At 34.8% G+C, this 19,663-nt stretch overlaps 1 protein-coding gene across 8 annotated transcripts in view; it reads left to right on the top strand.

Annotated features, from left to right (window-relative positions):
• nbeab (neurobeachin b) overlaps positions 1 to 19,663 on the top strand; it is a 569,044-nt gene that overhangs the window by 23,918 nt on the left and 525,463 nt on the right. The gene's annotated exons all lie outside the window — the stretch shown is intronic.

Below are 19,663 nucleotides of genomic sequence, written 5' to 3'. Positions count from 1 at the left end.
CAGTCATGAACAATGCAAATGTGACCTTACGGCCAGTCGATACACAAGACTACAGAAGCAGTGAAGGAAATAATGGCCATCCAGGGGTTTGGAAGTGAAACAGCTGTTCGGCTAAATTAAATCTGCTGATTTCATGGCGAAATTCGACGGTTAATGTGAAAGTTGTGGTTTTCATGCATATCTAGTGAGTCCTGTTAACGTCAGGCACAAAGTGTAACTGTGTCCAAAGCATTAGTCACAGTCCTCTGGCTTTGTGTGGAGATTTCTGGAATGGTCCACGCAGAACTGTTGCTTCAGCAAATACATATTTGCCTTTAGAAAAGAGGAAATGACACAGCTAATCCCCAAATGCTCTTTTTTGATCTCAGCACATACATGAAGCTTATCGCGAATTAGCCAGATTCAAGCCTCGGCTGTTGCACCCCTGAAATCCGGACTGGTTGGGGTTTATTTTTAAAGAACATTTTTAGGGGCGTTAGGTGTGTGTGTGTGTGTGTGTTTCTTTTTTTTATATGTGCAGTGTAATGAATTTTGGAAGGCTGTAATAATGATATATTTATATATATATATATATATATATGATACATATATATATATATATATATGATACATATATATATATATATATATATATATATATATATATATATATATATATATATATATATATATATATATATATATATATATATATATATATATATATATATATAGTTCACAGCATAAAGAGTACACCCCCTTTTGAAAATGAATATTTTTATCCATTTCTCAGTTGGACAATACATTTTTGGTTGCATTTAAACAAAACTTTTGTTTTATTAAACAGTTTTATTTAAATTAATTAAATCATATTTTAATTAAATAATGAATTAAATAATAATTTAATAACTAATACAAAGGTTTGTTCATCGACATTGAACATAATCAGGAATAGAAAGATGTAACATTTAAAGTCAAATTGGGAATTGCAAAAAAAAAAAACAAATCACAAATACACACACACACATATATATATATATATATATATATATATATATATATATATATATATATATATATATATATATATATATATATATATATATATTATTTCTCTTGACTTTTCCTCTTTAATAAAATGTTATTTAATGCGTTTTTTCCTAAAACATCAATTTGGGTGTACTATTTTTTGGCACCTTGATCTTAAGTTATTCTGTCAAATAGCTCTACTTTTGGCTTTAGTACTAACTATTATGTGTATATACACAACTATGTTAATTTTATAGTGACCTATAGCCATATTAATTTAAAAGAGAGATCTGTGTGGATTATTCATTCATGTTGAGCACTGTGTGGATATACAGTGGGGAAAATAAATATTAAACACGTCACCATTTTTCTCAGGAAAAAAAAAATTCTAAAGGTGCTGTTGACGGATGTTGGTAACAACCAAACAGATTCATATATGCATAGAAAACTAATTCGATTACAGAAGAAGTTATGTGTAATAAAATTAAATGACACAGGGTAAAAGTAGTGAACACATGAAGAAATGGAGGTGTAGAAATGCAGTGAAAGTCCAGACAGCAGCTGATATCTCTCAGTAGTTATTTAGCAACCCTCTGCCCTGCGTCATTGTGAATGATTATTAACTGTTTCAGTCCAACATCAACAGTACATTAGCAATTTTTCAGATTTTTTTTTTTTATATTTGTATTGTTTGGGTTTTACCAAAATCTGGTTCAATTCCATGCCAACAGCTCCTTTAGAAATATTATTCCCAGGAAAAAGCATGGCATATTTATTTTCCCAACTGTGTGTATCATATTGTCATATCTCAAATCTGTTGCAGAGTTGCTAAATGTTGTATCTCATCCAGTAGATCATGTGCTCCGTCTATCATTCTATATTCTTTGTCTTTAAGTGTTGAAATGTCCTTCATAAATCTCGGGTTGCCATTAACCTAAAGTCCAGCACTGAGGAGATGTTGATGGTGTGGGACCGAAGCTTAAAGTGAAGTTAATGCGGCGTGTTTTTTCTGATGATGCAGAACAGCAGGCACAGAGCGGCTCATGTAAAGCCTCAGACCGCTGGGACGACCCCGTTCATGAGCTGCTATCTCTCGCCCCGTGGCCTCCAAAAAGATGCACGCTTTTACTCATGATGAAAAGCTGACATTTTTAGAACAATCAGGGATCATTGCTTTGCATCAGCCCTCTGTTTCTGCTCAGTCGCTCTGTTTCCGGAAGGGCCAAATTGTCTCCTATCAGTAGCAGGCACTGGAATCCGTTTATTACCAAAAAAGCGGGTCTTATTTTATTTATTTATTTATTTTTTTGAGCTGGAGATGGCTTGAGGGGGAGATTTCACTCTCCGTGTTTTGAGCGCACGGCTTTTGTACTTCACAGGAAGCATTTAAAATTCATGTTGCCCCAGTTTTGCCTCTTGCTGGAAAAACGGCACATCAGAAGTGAGGCACAATGTCTCCGATCATTGAAATGAAGCCGTTCGTTTTATTTACACAGATAAAACATGTAATATTCACGAGGGATTTCATCCTATGGGTTTGTAACAGGATTTTTATTTATTTTTTAGACTGACCTAAAGGCTGTTTTACAACACTGCTTTAGTGTTAGTAGTTTATGAACATTTTCAACTTCTATTGATGTATTAAAGGGAAAGTTCACTCAAAAATGAAAATCCCCTCAATATTTACTTTCACTCAAGTGGTACTTTTATGGATTTCTTTCTCTTGTTGAATACAATGCAAGATCTTCTGATGAATGTTGGAAAAAAATGCCCATTGACATCTATTGCAGGAACAAAAAATACCATGGAAGTCAATGGCTTTTTTTTTTGTTTTCTCCCTTATTTATTTATTTAACTAGTCAAAAAACATACATTTATCAACATAACAACACAGCAAAAATATAAACATTGCTTAAACATTGTGTATATATATAAACAAAGACAAAGAAAACGAAGACAACATCAGTACAATGCAAGCAAACCTGTCAGCACCAGCAGCATTTTGTCCACTCGGCTTTGGGAATAATTTATGAAAGGACGCCACATGACAGTGAACTTGGACCCGGAACCATTTTATTCATTCATTCATTCATTTTCTTTTTCTTTTTGACTTAGTCCCTTTATTAATCCGGGGTTGCCACAGTGAAATGAACCCCCAACTTATCCAGCACTTGTTTTACGCAGCGGATGCCCTTCCAGCTGCAACCCATCTCTGGGAAACATCCATACACACTTATTTACACTCATACACTACAGACAATTTAGCCTACCCAATTCACCTGTACTGCATGTCTTTGGACTGTGGGGTAAACCGGAGCACCCGGAGGAAACCCACACAAACGCAGGGAGAGCATGCAAACTCCACACAAAACGTCAACTGACCCAGCCGAGGCTTGAACCAGTGACCTTCTTGCTGTGAGGCGACAGCAGTACATACTGCGCCACTAAGCCCTTAATTTGACCTTCATTTGACCTATATTACCCGTAGCGTTTGTTTTAAAGACAAAATGCAGCCAAATGTTCCTCTGGCTACATAATTCATACTCTCCAAAAATGTATACAGGGGTGTGTATTCACAATGTGCAGTAAAAATGTCAGTTCACTCAGTCTTTTCCACCAAAGAAACCCTTGATCTGACAGTATGTTGAAAACGTTCGTATTATTGTTTGTAAACAAATTTGTTCAGCAAGTATGACAGAATAAAAACACGTGTTTCTAATTCAGCAGTTGCAGAAACGCCCCAAATCCTTTTTTGTCTTTGTGCGTGATGTGAAACAGCTCCTATATGTCACATTTCAAACGCGGGGCACATTCTTAATGTCTAAGCACAGCGAGACGCAAACTTTACTGCTATATTGCCTCACGTCTTAAAGTTCCATATTTCTGTGTCTCTTTTTTTTCTGAGGCTCTTTTTAAAAAAGTTTGCAAACTCTGAGTCACAGGATTCACGCAGCCTTTGAATGCAGACACTCCGGATAGTTCTAATAAATATATCATGCTTCCCTTATTCTCCTCTCTTATGCTGGGTGACTCCGGGGGCCGAAGTGACGGTGCATTATCTTTTCCGTCTGCCAAAGCAAAAAGGGCCGCCTGAATTCCTCAGTGCCTCAATGGACAAAGGCTAATGCAGAAAGCAACATCATTTGGATGCTACCTGCACGCCGAGTGCTCAGAAAACACACATGCCCACACCGGCTATATGCTATATTTGATGTTTGCTTGGCTTTATTTATGTGGCTTTGAAGCTCTTTTATGCTGGTGAGTCATCACCCTTGTTGAACTATGTGGGCCTGTAGAAGTGTTGTTGTGTACATTTATGATCCAGGCAGACTGTATTTCGGCTTCTTTTGGCTTATTTCTTTTTGTTCCGTTTTTTTTAAGGTGAGAAACTGCAGGCAAAACACTGTTTTTTTTCATGTAACCTCTCAAGTTTGAGATTTTGGGCTTTTTGGCTTTACAGTGCTTCTTAGTCTGATGCAAAGAAAACATGGTTACACTATAGTATAGGGAGCAGTTTTAACTAGTGGCTTATTATCTGCCTGTTATTAAGATACTGGCTGTTGACTATTAATAATAAGCAGGAGTTTACTGAGCTAGTTTTCTGTGTGGAGTTTGCATGTTCTCCCCGTGTTCGCATTGGTTTCCTGCAGGTGCTCTGGTTTCCCCCACAAGCCCAAAGACATGCGCTATAGGGGAATTGGCAACAATGGGTTATCACTTCTGGAGATGGGGACTTAGACAGATAACATCTATCTGTTATGTAGTTGAGCTTGTCATCTGACTGACATTGACTGACTAACATTTTTTAAGGGTCAACTTAAGGAATTTAAGCCTGGCATTAGGTATTTGCCTTTTTGCCATTATTAGGTGGATAGGACATATTTCAGACAGGAAGCGAAGTGAGAAAGAGAGAGAGGATAGGGATGTGAAATGTCCTCAAGTTGGGATTTGAACTCGGAAAGCCCTGAAGTGCTACTGTACCATTTGTCACCGCATTAACCACTAGGCTATTGCAGATATAAGGATGAAACAGGTAGAAATTAGCGTGGCGCGGTGGCGCAGTGGCTAGCGATGTTGCCTCACAGCAAGAAGGTCGCTGGTTCGAGCCTCAGCTGGGTCAGTTGGTATTTCTGTGTGGAGTTTGCATGTTCTCCCTGTGTTTGCATGGGTTTCCTCCTGGTGCATTGTTTGTGTTTCCTCCAGGTGTTGTGTTTGTCACTTGTCTAGACTCTGTAGCATCCAGCTTTTTGGGGAAGCTGTGGAGAGGTAAGCGTGATCGAACACCCAATAAGGGGGGAGAGCATGCTAGGAGCCCGGCGGCTAATCAGCGGGTCAATCAGAAATGATAAATAACACCTGTCTTTCTAGTGATTGGGCCGGAGAGACTCCCTTCTTAAGGAGAACGGGAGGAGCAGTCGGGAGAGGAGAGAGCACACACACACACACACAGACACAGTTTGCAAGTGGTGTGCAAAAACAAAATAAAGTATATTGCTTATGCTTACCTGATATCGCCGACCCTGTCTTCTTCTTTCCACACAACAACGAACTATACTACAGAGGCAAACAAAACTGACATTTAGGCTACAATCCTTGCACAACCTAGACTTTAATCTGTTCTCTCTCTTTTGGTAGTGCCCAATTTAAAAGTGAGATTTTGGAAACCAGATCTAAATTTAGTGGGAATAGTCAGGTCGGGTAGAAAACGGGGCAGGTTGGGTGGCGGGTGAACAAAATCAGAACATACAGCAGGAGCGGTCGAGTGCGGACAAATCCTGGTTGTTTTACAGGTGAAGTTGAGGAGTTTGTTGAGGTAAGTTGCTGAGATTATGTTTGCACTCAGTTTATAAATTGGTCGATATAATATTAGATAGAATATTGAGGACCACAATGGAAATAAGCCTGTGGCTTTTTTGTGTATTTTTAAATTATGGATGAATTAGTCTAATTGGACTTGTTTGTATATTTTTGATAAACTTGTCAAATAAAATCAATAAAGTGGGTCACAGTAGTGCAGTGGGTAGCATGATCGCCTCACAGCAGGAAGGTTGCTGGTTCGAGCCTCGGCTGGGTCAGTTGGCATTTCTGTGTAGAGTTTGCATGTTCTCATAAGATCTATTGGTGAATTGGGTAAGCTAAATTGTCTGTAGTGTAAAAGTGTGAATAAGAGTGTAAGGGTGTTTCCCAGTAATGATTTGCAGTTGGAAGGGCATCCGCTGCATAAAACATATGCTGGATAAGTTGGCGGTTCATTCCACTGTGGCGACCCCAGATTACTAAAGGGACTAAGCCAATAAGAAAATAAATGAATAAAAATCAATCAGTCAATTAACCATTTCTACAAAAATACAGTTTTTTTTCCATCTACCTGTGCCACTCAGATTTGAGATTTGGGGCTTATTGGCTGTACATGAAGTGATTTTTCTGTCTAATGTAAAGTGAACATTACTTAAATAGACATTTGCTTTTTTTATAGTAATTTATAACTTTTTGTCCGTATATTTCTATTACAAAACAATATTTTTAAAGGCTGTTTTCGTAAAATGATTTGTTTCTGCACTGAGCCGAAAATTTCCACTTTGGCAGCACGTACATAAACCTTATACTGTAGGTTGTCATCGAGAGATTTGTGCATACATATGCTGCCTAAAAATAAACACATTTTATACAAAAAAATTTAAGTGATTAGATTGATTAAAAAAATCCTCAAGAAAAAGAAACAAGAATTTCAAACCTTATTTACAGTAATCCAATGTTCAGATTGTTATGCTATGAATGTATGCAAATTAATTTTGTATTTAATAAAATAAAGCCTCATTTGCATACAATTTGAGAATTAACTTGTAATACAAACATTTGCAGTCATTAATATAATAAATAAATCATATATAGAATGTTTTTTTTTACCCTATCCGCTGGCAATGCTTAGCTCAGTCTTGTTCATTTCGAAAGGAGCCTTTGCAAAATATGATTTGGAGTTTAGTCTTTTACATCTCTTCTATGAACAACAAACCTCAGATGGCATCTCGACTTCAAAGAGTCAAATCCAAATGCTGTTTGAAATCTTAGTGATATTACATCTGTCATGTTATATTCTGTCTGAACTGTGGTGCTGGAAGAATAATCGCATTGGTTTTAGTGCAAAGACTCTTTAAGCTGCTTTTTATATGGTAGTTTATCTGGAAAGTATTTGTTTTTCCCTCTAGGTGGTCAGAAAAGATGTTAGTTAATTTGAACTTTTTTTTAGTCTTCATCTCTTTTTTAATCTTTGTCATTTTTGGATTTTGAATATTTAATAAATGACTCCATCGTATTGATAGAAGACCTTGTGCAAATACTGATTCTTGTTATACTCCCGAGAAATCCATGAAGCATGATTTATTTCATTTTATCTTTGTTCTGTTGTATTTATTTATGCTTGTAGTTTATTCATTATATTTTATGCATGATTCACTCGCCTACAGAATCCTAGTCAATCTAGATTAATGAATTCTTTCCAAATAGGGCCATTCAAATCATCCAGTGAAATGTCTTCATATCACAATATATATTGCAGAAAAACTAAATATTGCAATGTTCTTTATTCTCATATCATAAAGCCGTAATAGATTCATAAATAAATAAATGTCTGAATTCAAGGTGTTTAGTGGTTGAGATAATAACAGATTTTTCCTTCACTGGTTAATTTGACCTCCTTTATTTTATTTTATTTTATTTTATTTTAAATTTAAATAAATACTCAATAAAATATATTTTATTTTATTTTTACATTTAATTTAATTAAATTTAATTTAGTAAGTTTATGGTTGAGTATGACATAATAATAGATCTTTCCTTCTCTGGTTAATGTGACCTCCTTTATTTTATTTTATTTTATTTTAAATGTAAATAATTGTTAAATTAAATGTATTTTATTTTTTACATTAGATTACATTTAATATTGTTTTATTTATACCTACCTGCATAAATGCATACCTAAAAAAGTTACTGAATTCAAGGGGTTTTGTGGTTGAGTATGAAATAGTAATAGATCTTTCCTTCTCTGGTTACTTTTGTCATGATTGTTATGGTATTCCTGCCGAACTACAACTCCCAGACATCTTTGCACCCATCAACTTCTGTAACAGCTGACAATAATCACGCACACAACGACACAGCTGTAGTTCGTTTTCACTCATTACAGGGACTATATATACACTTCACTTTCACATTCACATTACTTAGTCTTGTTTACCTGCAGCATTATGAAGCATATTCCTTGGTTTCCTTGCTTTGTTTATTGTTAGCCGCCTGGACTGATCTCTTTCGGCTGTGACTCAACTACTCTTTTGTATTGCCCTGTATGTACCTGTTTGCTCCTGTGATTGACCTTTGCCTGTCTGACGATTCTAGTAAATAAAGACGCTGCATTTGGATCCTCAATATTTTATTTTATTTTATTTGATCTCACTTTCCTTTCATTGACTTAACTTTTTATTTGCCTGATATTTCTCACTATTGACCATCAAAATATTTAATGCGAGCTACAAGAAAATTTTTCTTTTCTGCTCAAATCACAGTGAACTCTCCCTTTAAGGTCACGCAGTGTCCTCCTCTCAGGCACCTTGAAGTTTCCTGTGGGCTGTTTGTTGGCCAGGCATCAGCGCTCTCATTCTCAGCACATCACACATTACTAGAGCTGTGAATGAATAGACACTTTATCCATCTGGGCATCAATCCATCTGACCAACAGCCCCCTGGAATCTGTGCAGATGGTCACCACCATTGATCCCGAGAAATACACACATTCACAGACAGACGTCCCTGTACATGCACAGTTTATGTGTGTGTGTGTGTGTTGTGTAACGGGCTCTGTTTCAAGTGTCCCTCAATACAGTACATCTGACAGCATGTCCTGTAGATGACATTAGGGCTGTGCAATATGACCATATAATTATTTAGTTATTTTTACAATTATTAGCCCTTATGTGCCTTCTTTTTCCAAATATTTCCCAAATGATGTTTAACAGAGCAAGGAATTTTTCACAAAATTTCTGATAATGTTTTTATTCTGAAAAAAACAACTTTTTGGTTTATTTCAGTTAGAATAAAAGCAGTTACAAAATAATTTTAAGGTAAATATTATTAGCCCAATTAAGCAATATTTTTTTTTAGATTAACAAACAATCGTAATACAATGAATTGCCTAATTATCCTAACTTGTTAAGCGTTTAAATGTCCCTTTAAGCTGAATACTAGTATCCTGAAAAATATATAGTAAAATCAACATATGCTCGTTCTGAAAATGTCCCCTTATATATGTTTCTGGAGATCACAAATTATGTAGCCAGAAGTATGTATGGCTGCATTTAGTTTTTTTTTTTTTTAACAAATGCCATGGAGCTGTATGATGCCGTTCCTTTTTGTGCCTACCAGCTGACTGCTAACCTGCATGTGGATGGCTTTCTCACTGTTACAAGTTTGTCCAGTTAGCTCATCATGTAGTTGGCAGACTGGAGATGCTAAGAGGAGCTGACCATGACAAAAGAGTTGGATTCTGCCAAAGAACGGTTCCAGAATGAGTGTAATACAAAAACTGAAGCCAAAAATTTAAATAAACAAGTGAATAATAGGGTGAGAGTGTAGTAAAAATCTTAAAACATAAGAAAAAACAGACAAGGGCTTTTCTTTTTCTGGATTGCAGGTTAAAACTGTTGGTTAAGTTTAGGCAAGGTGGTGGGTCAATCTAAGCTTTTGAAAACACTATTGGTTGGGTTTAGGAAAAAAGAATGTTTGGACAGTCGATTGGTCAGTCATTCAGTCAGTCAGCTGACAGCGGCTTCTAATGGATTTACGCAAGAAAAGCCGGCGCGAATGGCACTTGGAAGAAAAATCTGAGATCTGAAAAAGCGTACACAGTGACCTCTGGTGGATTTGTGAAAAGAAAAACTGCAGAAAATTTGACCTCCTGGGACGTATTTGGCAGCACTACGTTTTCAGAACAAGCCTGGGTGGAGTAAAATGTGACTCAGTGGCGCAGGTAGTGCTGTCGCCTCAAAGCAAGAAAGTCACTGGGTCGCTGGTTCGAGCCTCGGCTGAGTCAGTTGGCATTTCTGTGTGGAGTTTGCATGTTCTCTCTGCGTTCGCGTGGGTTTCCTCCGGGTGGTCCGGTTTCCCCCACAGTCCAAAGACATGCAGTACAGGTGAATTGGGTAGGCTAAATTGTCCGTAGTGTATGAGTGTGATGAGTGGATGTTTCCCAGAGATGGGTTGGTTGGAAGGGCATCCGCTGCGTAAAAATGTGCTAGATAAGTTGGTGGTTCATTCTGCTGTGGCGACCTCAGATAGGGACTAACCTGAAAAGAAAATGAATGAATGAATGAATGAGTGAAATATTATTTACTGTCACCATGGCAAAGATAAAAGAAAACAGTTATTAGAAATTGGTGATTGAAACTATATTATGTTTAGAAATCTGTTGAAAAAATCTTCTTTCCGTTAAACAGAAATTGGAAATAGTCCGAAAATAAATTGTTTACACTAACACTTTCATTCATTCATTCATTTATTCAATTCCCTTCGGTTTAGTCCCTGATTTATTAAGGTATGTTTTTAAGTTGGAAAGGATATTTGACCACCAATATAAACTTTTCCATGTGTATTTGACAGGCAAAACCCTTCAAAAATGGAGGCTGATCTGGATTGGAATTGTTCTCACTCAAAGACGAAAAGATGATGGACTGTTCATATATGATGATGATGATGATGATAATAATAATAACAACAGCAACCACAATAATTATTATGTAATAATAATAATAATAATAATAATAACTATGTTAAAATAATAAGAAAAACAACAACAATGCCTATTATATAATGATAACTATATAATGATAATAATAATAACAACTATTATATGATATTGATAATGATGATGATTATGATGATAATTATTGTAAGAAGAACAACTACAACCGACTATTATACAATAATAACTATATTATAATAATAATAATAATAACAACAACAACAACAACAACAACAATAATAAATATAGCTGCAAGCAGCAATTAACGGGGGTCAAGCAGTTTAGCAGGATACGGTTATATAGCAGTTAGGACGCCTGTAAGTAGTTTATTCGACAATGAAATATACGATAAGAGTGTTGGAGTTTATAGATTGAGCTAACAAACGTTTGATCAAACACTCCAGAAATGCAACATCAGTTTTTACATATTGACAAATTTTTAATGAACATTTCGAGTGACCACTTTTATGTCAAAGTGACCAGCATAAGCAGCCCTATGATATAATGTGTAGATCGAGTCATGGCACCTTAGACAGAGACACGACATGTCAAATTTCTAGTTAATCAATAAACGGTTACTCAGATACAGTGATTTTACAATGTATAGCGCCATCATGTGGCCAATGTCTACGAGTTTTATGCTATGACCTTAGACTGACCTTTTGCATATGTGTAACAAGTTTGGTGAAGATATTTTAATTCATTCATGAGTTATGGCTATTTTAGCTCTTCTTAATAAAAATTACAAAAGAGCAGTGAATAAGCTATTAGTGATCTCCTACTGCCATCTAGTGGCCACGGTGTAATTTATTTATGTGATTACAGCCATTTAGGTGTGCATAAACATAACCCTTCTATAATTGAGCATGTTCTAACTATATAAAATGAAAAATTTGTATTTTATTAAAATAATTAAAAATCTACAGAGTAAAAAGTGTGAAAAGCTTTGACTAAATTTGATCTTAAATGGATTAACTGTGTTCATGCCATGTCAGTTTGGGATTCAGAATGCATTACATAACATTACATCACATTCTTTGCTACAGAGCAGTAAAATAAACAATAAGTGGTCTGTTACTGCCATCTAGAAGCCACAGTTGTGATTTTCTTTACATGTTTTAAAACAAGGTGTTTAATCATAGAACCAGTTTTGCCAATTAGAATTATTATGAAGAGGTTAACTGGGACCAAATTAGATGTTTAATGCATAACAGTGTTTACATCAGGTCAAAATGTGATTCAGAATGATCCTAAATGCAATTTCCCTGACTTTAAACTCAAAAAATGTAAAACAACAAAGGTATGCAAATGTATTGAACAATAAATAAGTGGTCTTGTTGTGACATCTAGTGGTTAGAAATGGTAGGTGACAGTTAAAAGTCTGTGTTATAGTGGCTAAAATTATAGAATACTGAAAATATGTGTTTTTGAGACCTTTAAACATCCAAGATGGGCAAAAAAATTGACTTGTAAATCATTTCAGTGATAAGTGTGTAAATGAAGCACATTTACTGCATTTGTAAGCCATTTTAGCATGTTTTTAGGACCATTTCTACTATTATAGCGCCACCTATTGCCCAATCTCCACAAAATTTTGCATGTTTATTCACATTGATTTGCCACATCTGCTCACCAATTTCTGTGATGTTTTCCTTATTGGTTTACAGGCATGTAGGTTCGTGTAGACACGCCCCTTTTGTTAATGAGCCTCTTACAGCTATCTAAAATGGAAAGTTCAACTTTTTTTTGATAATTATTGATCTACTCAGTCCAGAGGTTCATACAACACTGGTTTCGTTGCGATTGAGTTAAAAACCAGGGACTAGTTCGCAAAAGTAGGTTTTGTTTATATTGATGGTTTTTTAATGAACAGTTTGAGTGACAGCAGTGGTTTTAGTCTCAAACTGTTCAGTATGAGCAGGCCTATCATATGATATGTAGATTAAGTGTTTTTTGTGAAATAGTGTGTAAATGAAGCAAATTTACTTTATTTTCAAGCGGTTTAGCATTATTTAAAGACTATTTTTGCTATTATAGCGCCACCTATGGTTTGATCTTCACAAAATTTTGCAAGTTTCATCTCGGTGATATGCCACATGTGCTCACCAATTTCTGTGTTGTTTTGGGCTTTCCTTATTGGTTTACAGGCATGTAGGTTCGTGTGGACACGCCCCTTTTGTAAATTAGCCTGTTACAGCAAGCCAAAGTGAAAAGTTCCACTTTTTTGATAATTATTGATCTACACAGTCCAGAGATTCTAACAACACTGGTTTCGTCGCGATTGAGTGAAAAACCAGGGACTAGTTCGCAAAAGTAGGTTTTTCCTATATTGATGAATATTTAACGAACGGTGTAAGTGACAGCAATGGTTTGAGTGTCAAACTGTTTGGTATGAGCAGGCCTATCATATGATATGTAGTTTGTGTGGTTACGCAAAAGATTGTGTGATACACAACCCATTACACCTTAAAAACGCGTAAAATCGCCCCCTAGTGGCCGATTTCTTTCAAAATTCTTACAGCCCTCTAGGACCGTGAGTCGAACATACCCAGCGAGTTTCGTTCCGATCGCTGATCGTTAACCTTGTTAAATGGCTGCTCAGTTTTAATTGGCCAATGGCGGCCATGTTTTTTGAGATGTGCCAATGTCCTTATAATATTTCATGGCAAACTGGTCAAAGACACTGCATGCCAAATTTCAAGCTGATCGGACTAACGGTTGTAAGGTTAGGGTCATTTTATGGTTTTTAAGCTTTATAGCGCCACCATGTGGCCAAAGTCTGCGGGTTTTGCAGTGTCACCTCAAATTGAGCTTATACATGTGTGTACTAAGTTTGGTGATGATATCTCTTTCTGTTCAAAAGTTATAGCTCCAATTAGCATTTAGCTTCAATTAGCATCGAACATTGTTGTGTACTGTTTCGAGTGAGAATAAAAATGTCAACTTTTTTTTGATAATTATTGATATTCAGTGTCCAGAGAACATTTGAGAGGTGGTTTGGTTTAGATTGAGTGAAAAACCTAGGACTAGTTCGCAAAAGTAGGTTTCGGACAAAACGCGATGTAGCGGGAAAACGGTGCGTCGTAGAGCAAAAAGTGCAGCTGTGCACTTTTGTTAGGTCTAACTCAAGGATTCAAAAAATGTAAAGTTTTTGAGTCTACGACAAACGGTGAACGTATAGCGGCCAAAAATGTCCAAAATGTTGGTTTTTGGCGCTGTAGCGCCACCTATGGTCCGATTTGGCTGATCTTTGGTGAGAATGTAGTGTACCGGGGTACTACGATCTGGCCAAGTTTCAGCTCTCTCGGCCTTACGGTTTGGTCTGGGCAATAGTGACTTCGGCAGAATAATAATAATAATAAAAATCCTAACAAATACAATAGGGTTTCAGCGCTACGCGCTTGACCCCCTAATAATAATAATAATGATAATAATAAAAACAAAAAACTATATAATAATAATAATAATAATAATAATAATAATAATAATAACTATAATAATAATAATAATAATAATTTATTATTATTATTAATATTATTATTATAACTGTAATATAATAATAATAATAATAGTGATGATGATGATGATGATGATGATAATAATATTCACTTTTGTACAAAGTTTTTTTTTTATTATGTATTACTATTATTAATATTCAATGTTATTATTTCCTAGTTATACAAACTACCATTTTGGTAATTATTAAATATTATTAATATTAATTATTATAATAAACATTACCATTTTTATTTTAGTTTTAATGTAAGCTTCATTAATGCTAGCTGCTGTTTACTTTTTTACTTTAAGTTTAGTTGTGATTTTGTGGGTTAGTTAAACTGTGATTGATATATTAGCAACAGAGAGATGAAATGTTAAATGTTTATCAAATTAGCTTTTTAATCAAATAATTTTATAACAGATTGTGCTGTCCTAGTTCAGAGTGAGCAGCAAATCTGAGTCCAGCTCCATAGACTTTCAGTATTTGCATGATTTGAGCTGTACTGTCAGGCAGTGTTTGACAGAGGGTCTAACAGTCTCCTTCATGTCTTCTTTGATTGTCATGTGTCTGGACGGATCATGACTTTCTTTAGTCTCGGGCAGCAGCAGCAACAGCAGGGTCTGTAGTCTGTTTGTGATGTATAGATTTGCATGATAACTACTCTCCAGTCACACACATGCTGCATAATGCAAACAAATCACATGCACTGCAATTAAGGGCTCTATTTTAATGATCTAGGTGCAAAGTCTAAAGCTTAAAAAAAAAACTTGAACGCTTGACTAGCACGAAAACAGGTAACACAGACAATTAGGCATGGGCTGGCATAAGATTCTGATGGTATGATAACCTTGAATAAAAATACCACGGTTTCATCTATTGAGCACGGTATTGTGCTCGTTGCTCTAAAATATATTATATTAAATGTCTGGGTAAAAAATATCTTAAAAACAATTATTGTCCCATGCCTACAGATAATTTGCGCGAAGATAAAGAACAAGCGTCCTCCATTTGACCACCTTTTAGGTAAAAACCATTAGGTCAAAAACCAATGAAAGCTCAGAGATGTTTTTAAAACTTTTCTTTTTTTTCTTCTTTATTTTCTTTCACATGACGTCATACAAATTCATGGTACAGAAGTTATTTATTTATTAAATTATTTTTTGTGTCAATGTGAAAGAAATAAGACAGTCTAACATCACCTGAAATTATACTCAGCCACATACAAGGCTAATAATATTCGTTGCAGGTTAGACTTTCTCATCAGAAGTAATATGTGATCACATTCACACGTCCGCCTGAGGGACTCCGATAACTCCAGTCTGCCATCTGCTTCATTAGCACGACTTGTTCTGTTTTAAATTCATTGTAATTGTTGTGAAATAGGGGCTGAAGTATTCGCTCAAGTCCCATCGGGTGTTGTTCTTCAGCGCCGCCACTGCATTGAAAAGCACTCCGTTTGTTTGCTGGGAGTTGTTGCATTCGCACTGTTTAGAAGATTTGGCACAGAGGGAGATTTTCAAAACCCATCTCACTTCCCACTGATAAATGAGGTTATTGTCTCATTCCTTTATGGGAGGAATGTAATACATAGTAAGCAGATTGAAATTATGACTTGGGTGGAAATCAATTTGGGTTGTAAGTCGCTTGAGTAACTGTTGGCGTGCGCAGTGGCTCCAACGACAACGTCTGGGGGATTTTGTGAGACTTGTAAAGACCAAAGCGTCTGCCAAAATCTACTGACAAAGCAATCTTTTGGAGACGTGGCATATATTTTATATATGGATCTTCGGGCACTTTGACAACTCGAGAAGATGCAGTTTGTTAAAACATTTATCATCTGTCCTGCAATAAAGATCCCAGGCTGTGATTAAGTGAGTTTAATGTTGTTTGAAAGTGGATTCTTGATATGCTGTGTGATGGGAATGACATTCATTATTAAAAAAGTTGGACAGCAAGTCAGCAGTTTTCTGAACTTGGGGGAAAAAACTGTTTGTGACATTTGAACACTGCTTAAAATGACATGATAAATACGTCCTGACATGTTTTAGGTCACTTTGGCTTAAATAAGTTTATTTAAACTTGCGATTTGTTTTTTAAAGTTTAAAGTTTAATGTAATATGAGTTAAAATGACAAGAACATTATTTTATTCACTTGAATTTTATTTTCAATTCAATTAAACTCAATTCATGTTTACTACTGTAGCGTTTTTACAGTGTAGATTGTGTCAAAGCGTCATAACATTGGAGTTCTAGCAAATTGAGACTGTTTCAGTCCAGTGTTCAGAGTTCAGTTTAGTTTAGTGTGGTTGAATTTTTACAGGAACAAGTTTTAACAGTGGTAATGACACACATAGGTTGTCTTAAATAAATTATATATGAGATCTTTGTCAGAATATTAAAATTGTTCTGATCACCAGGGATCCAGGAAGTGATTCTGTTACTTTTTGAACCACAACTCCTGTCATGCACCTCACACACACACCTGTTCCAGAATCACAGATGATTACACACACAGCTGGGAGCTGATCTAAGACTGATTACAAAGACTATATATATTGATCACCTTCCCACACAGTATTATAACACTTGTCCTGCCGTGTCTCGCAGTGTTTTTGACCCCTTGCCTATTTTTCTTTTTAATGTTGTGTTGCCGCCTATACTGACAATTTGCTTCTTTCAATTAGGTTCTGTCTACGCTTCTGGATTACCCTTATGATTCTGTTTGTACCTGTTGACGGTTGCCTGCCTGACCATTATCTCTTTAACCTTTTTAAATCAAGTGCTATTTTGGGGTTTCTGTCTGGATTTTGCCTAGCTAAATTTAAAAGCTTCCCAAATCCACATGCAAAGGCGTAATTGCAAAAGTTTGGTATAATTTTTAAGCAAACTCTTTGTTGCACACCCTTTTTTTGTAAAGTCAAATTTGAAAGTGTACCTTTTAGGTTCTGTGTGGTCTAGGTTGCTGTAATTAATTCTAGTTGTTCCTGCACATGTCAGTAATGTTAAAGTCTTTATCATAATCTATGCAAAAGTTATTCTATTCCAACTGATGATAGAATGGAACCACTTAATTTAGACCAGTGCAGATCTTAAAATTTAAAGAATGTGGAAGTAAATAGCAGTACCAGATATGCAGAGTTTACAAACTGTGTGTGGATTCTCATCTCCATGGTCCAGCGTCACTACTATTACAAAACGGTTACATTTATGATTCTAAAAATATCTTTTGCTTTAACAAATAATGCCTTTCACGTTTTTATAATAACCAAATTTGTACATGATTTTTAACAAATGTTTTGGAATGTATCAATTGTTGGCATAGACATAATAACAGTAAAAGTGTAAACAGTGCTACTTTTGTAGTAAAGTGTATTATTTTAAGACAGGATTTTATTTAGAATTATTATTCTAAATATTTAGAATTCCTTTATTAGAACTCAGTCTCTAAACTCACTGAAACATAAATCATAAAGTCATGCATAAATAGAGTACACATAAATGAGTACACACAATTTTGAAAATGAATATTTTTTATCCATTTCTCTGTGAATTTGAAAATTTTTACATTTTTTGTTTCTCTTGATTTTAGCTGTTTTTAAAATGTTAAATTTCTAACATATAATTTATGCGGCAGATTTTTGGACTGTTTAGATAAGCTCCAGATGTGGCTTCAGTACTGACTAATCTAATGTATACTAGCTAATCTAATGTACACTACCGGTCAAAAGTTTAGTGTCAGTAGGACTTTTAAATGTTTTTAAAAAAAAAGCTTATCCTGCTCACCAAGGCTGCATTTTTTCATGAGAAAAACAGTAAAAAATTGTGAAATTGTGAACTGTTAATGCACTACAAAACAACTTTTCAAAAGTAGTTTATAATTTCATTTACTAGTTTATTCCAGTGATAAAGATGAATTTTCAGCTTCGTTACTCCAGTCTTCAGTCACATGTTACTTCAGAAATCACTCTAATATTAATTAATTTATTATTATTATTATTATTATTATTATTATTATTATTATTATTATTAGTAGTAGTAGTAGCAGTAGTAGTAGTAGTATTAGTATTAATAATAATTAGTATTAATATTAATAATAATAATAATAATAATAATAATAATAATAATAATAATAATAATATTAATAATAATAATAATAATAATAATAATAATAATATTAATAGTAATAAAAACAATAATAATGACTGGAGTATTAATTTAATTTGAAACTACATACAATAAAAAAGCAGTTATTTAAAATTATGATAAATATTTTACAGTTTAACCATTTTATTTACATTTGATAAATGCCGCCTTGATGAACTAAAAAAAAAAACATAAGAAACTGACCCCAAACCTTTGACCAATAGTATATATGCACAAATATAATATTGTAAAGCATCCTATAGAAAGCATCAATGTAAGATTTGTGAGGCATGCACTTATAAATGCTGAGCACTGTATAGAAAATCAAATTGACTTATTTAAAACAATATACAAATAGCCAAGCCGATGGTAAAAATAAATAAAAAAAATATTTAATTTGTTTATATTTACAATGCAATATTTATGTGAATAAAGAATAAAGTCATTAATATGATTGGTAGTTTTGAGCTCTCGTGTTTAGTCCTCTTCTCTGTTTTAACAGACATGTTACATTTGTTTAATATAGCGTGTTTTTCTCATTTTAGAGAAATGTGCTTTGATGCAAATGTATTCAAATGCTGAAAGTGATTAGCATGTCAGCAGGAAGCTGTAGTCTCAATTTACCTGACATATTCTCTCATTTGAATTCTCTCCGCATTTTAAACAAGCCTGAAGTTTAGACTAAACACTGCGGAGAGTTTGCTGCCTGTTTTTGTTAAACTTAGCTGTTGTTAAAGGTTAATGCAATTCTTTCCCTGAATGTTTATGATGTTTATTGATCACGTTCGGTCAAGACACATCAATTTTGTGGAGATGCAGGGGCAATAAAATATGTAAGAGTGACTCAGATTTAAAGCAGTCGTATTATGCTCCTTTTCATAAGATGTAAAATAAATCAAGTCGAAAGTGTCTGTCTGTGAAGTTTCACCATCTCAGATCATTATTTATAGTTTGGATGTGAGCATAAGCCAGCCCCATCCCATAAATGTAACTCTTTTACGTATTGTCAGAAAAGTGGCTTATTCTTATGAATTAATACATTTTTTTAAAAGGAGGCGTGCCCACAAACCCCATCCCTAAACCTGTGTCTCATTGGAAAAGCAAATCATTCATCTATGAATGAGATCATACAAATTATTATAAAGTAGCCACTAAATCAGCAAGTTACAAATTGTTGAGAGATTGCGTTGGCAGAAGCACTTGTTTTTGTGTGTGTGCCTTTA

This window comes from Danio rerio, chromosome 15, assembly GCF_052040795.2.
Source record: "Danio rerio strain M-AB ecotype USA chromosome 15, GRCz13ab, whole genome shotgun sequence".
In the NCBI taxonomy this organism is placed as follows: Eukaryota; Metazoa; Chordata; class Actinopteri; order Cypriniformes; family Danionidae; genus Danio; species Danio rerio.
The sequence above is the reverse complement of the archived record's forward strand: the minus strand, read 5'-3'. Positions and strand labels throughout refer to the sequence as shown.